The following is an 11795-nucleotide window of genomic DNA, read 5'->3' on the forward strand; positions in this document are numbered from 1 at the left end:
TGCCCCTCCCCATAGCCACCAGGCCTGTGGGGCAGGCAGGGTCATTACTGAGTTCCAAGAAGGGAGTGTTTATTATTGTTGTCAGTTTGATGCTGATCCCAAAAGGACCTAATCAACAGGTAATAAGACCTCATGGGAGCGATTAGAAACCTCAACTTTAACCCTGTTATAACCACAGCAGAGACGACTAGACTCACTGCAGGACTGTGCCCCTTGCGAACAGGGCCTGATAGGGAAGAGATGGATGGGGAAGTAGGAGGGACAGCCAGAGAGGTACTGGTGGGTGTGCTCAGGGATGGGCTGAAAAGGGAATCTGGGAGGAGAGGGCACATCTAAAATTGAGTCTACCCAGTAATATACATCATCATCATCATCATCTTGCTTAATTGAAGAGCTGTGCCAGGTACATAAGGTACAAAAGTACATAAGCCAGGGTCCTGCCCCCAAGTGCTCACAGACATGGGAATAAAGACTTACAATATGATAGGAGCTACACTACAAGATAGGTTTATTCAGGGCACAGGGCTGGTACAGAGGCGGGAATTATCACCCTTGTTGGGTGAGCCAGGAAAGACAATGTGTCAGTAAAGTGATATCTCATAGTATGTAGTCGTGACAGCGTCTGTTGGTTGCCTAAAGGGCTTCCATTTAGACACCTGCTTGTAACATGGACCTCTCTGTGTCTTCGAAGCTTCCTTAAATCCTTTTTCTTTCTTTGTAAGGCTGGATATAAATAAATAAAACTAAGTAGTAATTAATTTAAAAATATATACTTAAACACTTGCTTTTTGGTGTTGCAAGTGACTCTACTGGCCAACCAGTGGGATAGAAAGTTAGATAGAACTAAAGTGAGATAGAAAGTCTCATCCATTAGCAAAACTTAATAATGCCTGATAAGATAACACTGTCATGACCATTTCTCATTACCCACATAGTGACAAATTGTGTTGTTACATAATTATCACATGAGAACACCCTTGGAATGGAACCGACTGACTACGCACAGGCACATCGCCATCGCTGTTGATGGATAGTTGATAGATGTTTTAATTACTTAAAGTTTCCAAAGCAGGGCCTCTGTGATGAATGATGGAGACAAAGAAATGAAGTCACATCTGCAAAGGCCAAATCAGCCCCCAGTTTTTTCCAACTTGCATAGAATTGCAACAGTTTTTCTGGTTATTGTTGCACAAGATTTTGCATCTTGCATAAAACTAGTTGCAAATGTCACATCGGCCATCTTGATTAGGCCCAAGAATACAATAAACAGGGTGAAATTGGACAGCAGGATGGCAGCTGTCTCAGTGCTCAACCTTTTATGGCCTTTAGAGAAGGAGAGTTGGTACATTTTCAACTTGCTTATTCCTGGGTTCTCATTCTCCTTTTGTTAGAACAAAAGTCCTGGAAACCAGAAGCTGACACCATACAAAAACCAGTGTACATTTAAAGTCTTCTCAGAGCTGGTAAAGAACTTCAACTTCATTAAACGGAAAATTATACAGATTCTTCTTTCAAAAACATTCATCCAGGGCTTCCCTGGTTCTGCAGCGGTTAAGAACCCGCCTGCCAATGCAGGGGACACGGGTTCGAGCCCTGGTCTGGGAAGATCCCACTTGCCACGGAGCAACTAAGCCCGTGTGCCACAACTACTGAGCCTGCGCTCTAGAGCCTGTGAGCCACAACTCCTGAAGACCATGTGCCACAACTACTGAAGCCTGCACGCCTAGAGCCCGTGCTCTGCAACAAGAGAAGCCACCGCAATGAGAAGCCCGCGCACCGCAACGAAGAGTAGCCCCCGCTCACCGCAACTAGAGAAAGACTGTGCACAGCAACGAAGACCCAACGCAGCCAAAAATAAATAAATAAATAAATAAATAAATAAATGTTTTAAATTAATTAAAAAAATTTTTCATCCAGCCACCTAGCCCCTGGCACTGGGTGCAGGAAAAAAGAACAAGATCCTTGCCCTTAGAGAGCTTGCACTCTAATTAAAGGAAACAGAAATAATCAAAGCATGATGAGAAAGGTCAGGCAGTAGCAGAAGCCCAGGGAACCAAGAGGAGAAAAGCCTAACATGACCTGGGGAAAGGGGTCTGGGGAGACTTCAGAGGGCCATGTGATCTGGGTTTTGGATGATGGAGGGGATTCTCCTGGTTCTGGGGCTGGTGTTCTAGGCAGAGGGGACTGCGTGTGCAAAAGCACAGAGGTTGGAGAGGGTAGGTCAGCATGTACATGGTGAAGTGAGAGAGATGAGGAGTCAGCGGGTAGGCTGAATCCAAAGAAATCTCAATCTTAAAGGTCTTGAAGTCCACGAGAACAAATTTTGACCTAGATGACCAGGGAAGTGTTTTTGTTTGTTTGTTGTTTTGTTTTGTAGAATTAGCAAACAGAAATTGTTAACAAAAAAAAAAAAACAGTGGCCGACGATATATTTATGGAAGAATTTGTGTCATCAAGCACAGTGAATGGCTGGGTATTGTAAGCTGATATCTGGTGGTCACGGTCCCTCTGCAGGACACTTACATCATCTCATGTGCTCTCAGAATGGCCCAGTGACAGACATATTGGACAGGCCCCTGCCTTCAGGGAGCACACAGTCAAGTGAGGGACAAACTCCACAGTGTAATGGTGGAAATGAACATGAAACGCTGTAGGAGCACGCTGGGGGACAGAGGGCAAGGTTGAAGGGATGGCCAAGGGAAGCTTCCTAAAGTCAGTGAGACTTGAGCTATGTGTTGAAAGTTGACTGGGACTTAGCCAGGTGGAGAGAGTGCAGAGCAGGTCAACGCCTCAAGTCAGCTGCAGCCCAGAAGCAGTTGTTCTCTGGATGCTCTGTTCCGATTAATTTATTTTTTAATTGGAGTAGAATTGCTTTACAATGTTGTGTTAGTTTCTGCTATACATGCAGTGAATCAGCTATATGTATACCTATATTCCCTCCCTCTTGGACCTCCCTCCCCCTGCCCCGATCCCACCCACCTAGGTCGTCACAGAGCACCGAGCTGAGATTCCTATGCTTTACAGCATGTTCCCACTAGCTATCTATTTTACACATGGTAGTGTATATACGTCCATTCTAATCTTCCAGTTTGTCCCACCCTCCCCTTCCCCCTCCTGTGTCCACATGTCTGTTCTCTACGTCTACAGCTCTGTTCCTGCCCTGCAAATAGGTTCATCTGTACCATTTTTCTAGATTCTACATATATGCATTAATACATGATATTTGTTTTTCTCTTTCTGGTTTACTTCACTCTGTATGACAGACTCTAGGTCCATCCACATCTCTACAAATGACCCAATTTTTTTCCTTTTTATGGCTGAGTAATATTACATTGTCTATATAGCTAAGTTTATGAACTGTAAGTCCACCTGCCTTAATTGGTGAGCATTTTTCCAGAGTCCCTCAAAAAGAAAACGTCCTCAGCACTTCACTGAGAGATTTGCCCAAATGGTCACATTTAAATCCATAGGTAGTACCTAATTCCAAGGTGTGGAAACTAAACACATCATTTTGCCCCATTATTTTGGAAATAGTTTTAGTGGCTGTCCTCTGGAGACCCACCTAGTGCTCCAGGTGGAGACAAATGTCTTTCATAATCTCCCCTATCAATTGACTTTGTCCCAAAGAGACTTGGCCAGTTCTTCCTTTGAGTTCACATCACCAAATATTCCATGAGAAGCCATGAGACAAGGGGTTTGACAAGAGGCATCAGGAAACCCCCCAGTTACCTTGGGACTTTAGCCAAATCACTAAACTCCTGGTCTTGGTTTCTATGTCTTTCTCACAATATCCACCAGAACAACCCTAGTTTGGTCCGCAGATCCAGGAAGATGATCTTATGTAAAAAAAAAAAAAAAAACCCTCTGTAAACAAAAGTTGTTATTTCATCAAACCCAGAAAATGTTCATCAAGCTCTTAGAATTTTCCAAGTACTGTGATTGGGACAGAAAGAGTTATGAGACATAATCCCCACCCTGAGGAGTTCATATACAAAAACAAATGAACTGTCATGCAACATGAGAAGTGCTATCATAGAGGGAAGTTCAAAGTGCTGGGGAAACATGGATGAGTAAGTGTCTGCAAACTGGTGGGGGAGGGAGAAGAGGGGAGGGGGGAGGGAACTTCTGTAGGACATGAGTGGGGGGTGGGGGTGAGGGCCATCCATCTGCTGACCATTTTTTAATTTTTTTTTTCCTGCTCACCAGCCCAACTTGCAGAAATTAGGAAAAGGAGAGGGAAAGAAACTAAATGAAGCTCACAGTTTGGTTACTCGCTAAGGGTTTTAGTGAGCAGTTTGATGGTGCAATCCTGGAAATTACCAACAGTGAAACCGAAGGCTTCTCTCCAAGTGTCCTTTGTCCGAATTCTGCTTGCCCCCATCCTCAGGTGTAATGGGCTGATTATTATAGTGAAATGGTGAACGTGTAGCTAACATCTCAAGTCCTCAAGACAATGTTTCCAGGAAAAGGTATTCCACTGAAGGGACCCCAGATAGTAGAAGCAAAAGGTCCATTGCAATAATACCAAGGCATGGCAGATGCTAACGGCAGACTGAGGGACCCAGATCAAGTTGCTCATGTGACCTGTTCCCACTCCCTGCCTACCCCCAACCCCACTTCTGTTTCTGCTGGGAACAGGATGCACAAAGTTCACCTCTTAATATTTCCAAATAATGCTGTTTTAAGAACCTGGTTGGCTGGTGTGTGACAAAAGTTAAAAAAAAAACCTGACAACAAAAATTACTATTCAAAGTAAAGTATTATTTTAGGGTGACATTATTTTTTAAATTCACGTTTTTCGTTTGTTATAACATGTAGCAGTTCTGTGAACACATAGATAAGAGGATACAATAGATATTTGACAGTGTAGTTCTCAGAAAATTTGCATATCCAAGAGATTATTTCAGCAAGTATACTTAGACTGACCCTATTAACCACTCACAATATTTTGTCTTGAATCCAATTCACACTCTGTAGACATGTCCATTCACATTTCAGCTCTTATGCTGTTTTCCCTCTTAGACTTTATATTAGGAAGTAAATCCATAACATCAAATTTCATGACAACATCTGCTCTGGCTGACATGATTGAAAGGGAATTTCACTCATGCTAGGTTATTCTGTTTCTTAATTTGTTCTTTATCACACTTGAGAAGCAGCATGTTTTATCAAGTCCAATATAGAGACTGGAACCTACTGGTGCAGAATTCACAACTGGCACCAGCCTCCGTGACGCCAGAAGGTGACTTACAAGAAGTGCTCTTAGGTGGCAGTGCTGACAGGATGGCTGGAGAGTAATTACCAGGCATGAATGGCTTTGCCACATGTGCCCAGGCCAGCTCTGCCAAGCTAACAAGCAGAGCATTCAAGATGAAGGTAGATCAATGACCTTTAATGAAAAAATATATTGCTCCCTGTATACTAGGGACTCAGTTTGTTATAGACCAATTCACAGCCAAAAGCCAGAAACAGTGCTCATAGACAAAAGCTAGAAACAACCCAAATGGCCATGAACAGATGAATGGATAAACAAATGTGGTATGTCCATACAGGGGAATATTATTCAGCCATAAAAAGGAATGAAGTTCCCATACATTCCACAACATAGATGAACCTTGGAAGCATTATGCTCAGTGCAATAAACCAGACACAAAAGGACAAATATTGTGTGATTCTATCTATATGAAATATCCAGAATAGGCAACTCCATAGAGACAGGAAGTAGATTCGAGGTTTCCAAGGGCTGAGGGCAGGAGGGAGTGGGGAGTTGATGCTTAATGGGTACAAAGTCTCTTTTGGGGGTGATGAGAAATTTTGGAAATAGTTACTGGTGAGAGATATGCACCATTTTGAATGTAATCCAGTGATTCACACCACTGGATTGTGCACTAAAAAAACAACCATACAATGGCAAATTTTATGCTATATATATTTTACCACAATGAGAAATTAAATAATTATATATATAATTATTTAATTAATATATATTTTTAAAAAGCTGCTTTCCTAATGTCAGGAGGTTGAGGGTTGTGTTCTCAACTTCTAAGTACAGATGGAGGGAAGCAATAAGCCCCGCTTCAGATGGTCATGGGGCCCCCTATGGTTCTAATGCTTACAACCTCCTGACATTAGGTTTAGCTAGCAGCATTTTTTTAAATTATTTAATTAATATATAATTATTTAATTTTTTATTGTGGAGATATAGGTATATATATCTACAGGTAAAATCTAAAACCAGACAATCAATTTTTTTAAAAAAAACCATGAAAGCTGTACATGGGAAATTAAGCAAACTGAAGGAAGAAAACACAGTAAGCAGCCATCTCAGAGCTACACAATTCAAACTGTCCCAGAAAGAAACACCTGTCTTATCTTGCTCTTGCCTGGGCTTTCCGGTGGACGTGGGTATTTGTTTACAGCACATACCCGTGGCCGCCTTTCCAGACCTCATCTCCCACGTTTGGGGCCACGGCGTCTGGCTGCACGCTCCTCTGTGCTAACACGCCTGGCATGAGATGAGGCTCCAGAAGCCAGCTTGCTCCTGGACGTCTTGGAGGAACAGTGCTAACACAATGTCACACTCTCTGCCTGCTCCTGGCCCCGCTTCCTTCCCACCATCAGAACATCGGCTTCAGCTCCTACATACTGGGAATTCTGTGTTTTCACTGGTTGAAGAACCACGAAGGGCTCCCGGGAGACGGCCTGTGGAAGGTGGGGAGGTCTCCTGAGCTCTCGGGCCATGAAAGACCTGCCTGCCTCTCAGCCTCCAGTTCCTACTTGTTGCCAGAAGGAGAAAAGGCTAATTTCTGGAACCATTCCGGGAGCCCAAACACAGCACGGGCAGCGGGAGCAGGCGGGCAGGCGGGCAGTAAAGTTTCCAGATCCCGGGGGATGTCATCGCATTCTCCAACCAGGTGCTGGCAGGCAGGCTTGTGGTTTCCAACCTTCTTGGCCCGAGGCCAGAGTTTCCAGGCTTCCCTCCACCCTTGAGGTCCTTCCCATCATCTTTCCAACCAGAAGCTTGTTAACTGTTTTCCTGTGCTTTTATCCAGATTTCAAGGCACCCTCTGTGTGTTAAACTTCAAAGAAAGTTTGCTACAGTAAGTGCAACGCTGTAGCAAGGGCAAGCTCCAATCAGCTCTGTTGAAAATGGTTTTGTTCAAATGAATGGGGCTGGGACTCTTTCCTCTCCCCCCTCCCCACCCTATTTCTTTCAAATGAAATTGCATTTGTGTCTGGATTAAGTTGCCCAGTATCAATCCTGAAATTTTTAAAGATGAAAAGCAGAACAGCCACACAATATTTAAAATGTGAAATGATTACAAAATGGCACTGGGCCAATGTTTATGAATCATTGAATATGATCATAAAATCATAAAAAATAATCACCAAAAGGTAAATAAATTACCCAGCTTACTGCTTATTTTCACGTAGGGTCTGACACAAAAGCGGCAGGCATGAATGATTTATACCTGTTTTAACAATAATACTCATTTTACTGAAAGATGGTCAGCACTTGGGCTGCCGTGGGCAGCATGCCAGTTGTCGAAAGGTTAATGTTTCAGCAGCAATACATTAAATTATGAATAATACCGGTCCCAAAATGGAAGGTTATTAGCTCAGTATGCTTAATTAGCCCAGCTAGAACTTTGCCATCAAGTAGCAGTGCCCATTACTGCAGCAGTAGCCATGATGGGGAATGACAGCTTTGGGATTCTAATGCCAGGAGCGGGGGCAGGTAGAGGCAGAAGCGGTGGGGGGGGGGGGGTCCTTTATTTTCTTTTCACTCAGGGCACCATTATGAGAAGCATCTCCGAAGCTGGTTTTCAGGATTTTGAACTCTCCCATGGAGTCTGCCCAGGAGGAAAGAGCAGGAATTTCTTGGTGGGGGGGGAGCATGGTACTTAGTGTTGCGAACCATGATCTGGTTCCACATCTGCTTGTTGCTGCTTAACTTGGGACCTGCCAGTGACACAGGGGACCGTTCACAGGCTGGGCCAACCCATCAGCACCCATCCAACATGGGCGTTCATTGAACAACTACTGCCTACCAGGCAGGCACGTGCAAAGTGGTTAATGAGACCAACACGTTCTTAGATCTAAGGGAGGGGAGAGCCCTTAAACAACCCGCTATGCAGTTAGTGCCTCAATGACAGCCACGTGACCGCCAGGAAGGGCAGGCTTAGAGCTCCAGCACCTGGACTGGAGTCAGGGTAGAGGTTTTTGGAGAAGGCTTCCTGAAAGAAATACCATTTGCTCTGATCGCTAAAGGGTGAGTAGAAATTAGCTAGCAGAACCTGCAGGAAAAACTCTTCCAGTCAGGGAATAGCTAAACCATGCCAGCGTCTCCAGAAAGGATGGTGCTAGAGAAGCATGCAGGCCCTGCGTAAAAGGAGTATTGGCAGCGCGTTTGCCTGCCAGGGCCTTAAAAATGCTATTGAGCGCCTAGCTTGTGCAGGCGTGTGAGCCTGTGTGTGCGTATGTGTCTACACATGGCCTCACAACCACCCGACTTCCTCACTCCATCCTGGCTTTGCCCGGCCAGGTGCTCCAGTTTAAAACTCGCAGTTTACAGCCAGGGGTAGGGCCGGGACTCGCCCATGCCCTGCCAGCTACATCCCCACTGTCTGCACCACTGCCCGGCTCTACTTAGTACTATTAGTAGCTTGTTTTCCTAAGCCCTAAAATTCATTTTCTTTTCCCGCCTCGCTTCCAGAAAAATAAATAAAAATGAACACATCACTCATTTAAGACGAGGAATGGAATTTAGGTTGCGTTTTTCTTTCTATTTTTATGATTAGTTAGAATTTTCCTGGGAACGCCGCCAGGAGGGCATTATGGTGAGATAATGTCCTGTATTTAATCAGTGCTGCAATGGTGAACTGTGTTCTGTGGGGAGAAGGCGAGTTAACGCATCCTTCTCTGTCTTGTGTGTTTTCAGGATACAAAGGGTTTAGCCCAAGATGAAGACAAGGCCGAGAGGCGGCCGGGCTCAGGGCTTGTGTGACGGCCCACGGGCGGACAGGATGCAGCCGTGACTCTCTTCATGCAGGACCCATCAGCGTTGAGAGCCCTGAAACCCCCAAAAGAGCGGAGTGAAAGAGGCCCCCAAAGTGACGGGCCTTGGTCCTGCATCCGGGGGACACTTCGGGCGTCTTCCTCCGCAGCCTTCACACAGCCTGTCGGCCCGGACGCGCTTCTTGCTTTCATGCGGGCCTCCCGCCCCTTTGCAACCAGCCCCGACACCATGTGCGCAGGGGAAGCGCAAGGCTTCTAAGTGCACCTGGAGGTCAGCCACAGGTAGGACAAATTGGCTCCTTCTCTCTGCGCGTGCGAGGCCGTCCGGAGGCACCCACCCCCCCGACCCCGGCCTCCCGCGGGAGCCGATGTGGTGGTTTACAGGTTTCGGAGCTGCCCTTGTTTTCCAAGATGGTTGTTCCATCACTGAAGAATGAAAGAATCCCTGGCAGTGGTAAAATAGAAACAGGTATCTTAGAGAGATGTCTTAGTGAAATGTCTCGAAGGCAGGAAAAATGGGAATGGATTTAGCCTCAAGGAGGGGAGCCTGGAGGATAGGTGGATGGATGCAGATTGTCCTTTCTGTGCAGTCAGCACGGGTGGCCAGGAAAACAGGAGCGTGGGGTCACACAGAGCCTTTTGCATTTACTGCCGTCCCTTATTAAATGCGGGGTCTGCGGGAGCCAACTGTCTGGGTAAGGGCAGTGGAGAGAACAGGGTGCCCCAAGCAACCCATAAATAGCAGGGTGAAGACAAAGTGTTTATTACTTAGCCTCATGAAGCCCGTATAAGTGCGCTCCCAGGGTGCGAGAGAGCGGGAGCATGTGGGAGCCGGCCTGCCCGTGTCCGGGGAATGCGAGTCCCAGACCCGCTGTTCGCGCTTGGCTTGATTCTATGAAGGCGTCTATTTGATGGAACGTACTGGAACAGTTCATAGCCAGCCCAGCAAACCTTGTGTGGAGACAGAGCTTTCTTTTTCTCTTTCCTTTTCCTGTTTGCAACGAGAATGAGGCCTTTCTCTTCTCGGCCCTTTGCTCTCCCCAAAGTTGTCTCACGAGGTCATTGCCAGCTGACAGACTGCCTTTCAGTGCAAGGTTTGGATGGAAACAATGCCCTGTTTTCCATCAGGGCCCAGGGCTGGTGAAGCTCTGGGCCTATTCCTGACCAGGATGCCCTATATTTAAATGGGTTATTGTTTTAGCAGGACTGTCGCTTTCTATAGACAATTTGGTCTATGTGATGCAAGACTTGCTCCTTCTACTTTGTGTGTGTGTGTGTCTGTGTGTGTGTGTGTGTGTGTGTGTGTGTGTGTGGGTATTACCATATATATTACCATATATATGAACGTACATATACACAAACCATCAATACTTAGTGGCAGAAAGGTGGTTTAAGATCATCATGTTTACGTTCAAGCCAGGTTCGGCCACTCACTCGCCGTGTGTCCTTGGGCAAGCTTACTTACCCTCTCCAGCCGGGCATTAGCGTCCTCCGTTCAGACAAGTCTACCTACAAGATCCCTTCTCGTTCAAACATACTTTGCCTCTGCGATTGCAAGATATTACATTACCATGTTCAACGACGAGCTTAAAAGCACTTTCTCTGAATAGCTTACCCATCAACAGAACTGATTTCTAAGAGCAGTCAAGGGTGTGTGCTGAATGTTCTATTGAATCTCCTGAATACTGAAGTTAGTGGTTTGCAGAAATGAATGGCAAGGAGTGGAAAGTAGAAGAGATCTGTGTTGTCAAGTTCTGAGATCTTGAAACATCCTTACAGTTGTACTCAGGGTTGTCAGCTACAATACTCTTTGTCACCAATGGATAATATCTGGAGAATTAAGAAGCACTTTCAAAAGCTACATATTGAGGAATTTCTGAATGAGGACCCAGCTCTGCACACTCTTTGCTGGATGAGGAATAGCCAACAGATAAAAGCAATTCACCAAAACTAAGGTTAACTATTTTTCATTATTAATAATGATCAAATAACGATGATATCACATATCGGAGGCCTCAGAGGAAGCTGGTAGGACAGTGACGAACTTAGCAAGGCCCAGCCTCTGTGATGCTAGGAGCCCTCTGGCATTGCCAACCACGGGCTGGTGCTGGCTGGCTCTGCAGAAGTATCGCCAGCACAGAACCGTGCACTGGCCTTTCAGGAAGGTAAGTGACTAGCTGGGCCAAGAAAGAGGGATTCCCCAGGCTTCTGCCAGTAGCTGCACTGGGAATCACAGCCCTGTAGCCACTAACAACCATGGCCCACTCTTTTGTAGATCTCCCGAGATGGTCTATCCCAGGCTGGCTGGCCAAAATCCCTTTTGGAAGAGCCTGACACTACCGTCTGCCTGCTTAGAGGTCTTTACTGCTTCTTTAACCTACTTCTTTCCTTCCTTCCTTCCTTCCCTCCACCAGCATTGATTGAACATATACTATACGTGGTAGGCACTGGGTAAAGCACACAGTACTCATGTACTTAAACAAATGGTCCCTGAGCTCAAAGGACTCTCTGCTTCACGAGTGAGAGAATCAAGTAGACAAATAATCACCAATATATTTTAAATAGAGTTAATGTACGCTGAACTTGGAGACCACAGAGCAGGAAGAAAGTAGCTCAGCCTGGAGGGTGTCTCACAGGAGAGGTTTTGGGTAGGTATTGATAGAGAGGGAGAAGGCATTCCCAGCAAAGGAAACACAGTCTATTTAGAAATCACAGGTAGATATTTTTTGGGTCACATCCGGGATTTAGGCAAGAATCGAGGCTGGGGATGTGTTCAG

This window comes from Mesoplodon densirostris, chromosome 19, assembly GCF_025265405.1.
Source record: "Mesoplodon densirostris isolate mMesDen1 chromosome 19, mMesDen1 primary haplotype, whole genome shotgun sequence".
In the NCBI taxonomy this organism is placed as follows: Eukaryota; Metazoa; Chordata; class Mammalia; order Artiodactyla; family Ziphiidae; genus Mesoplodon; species Mesoplodon densirostris.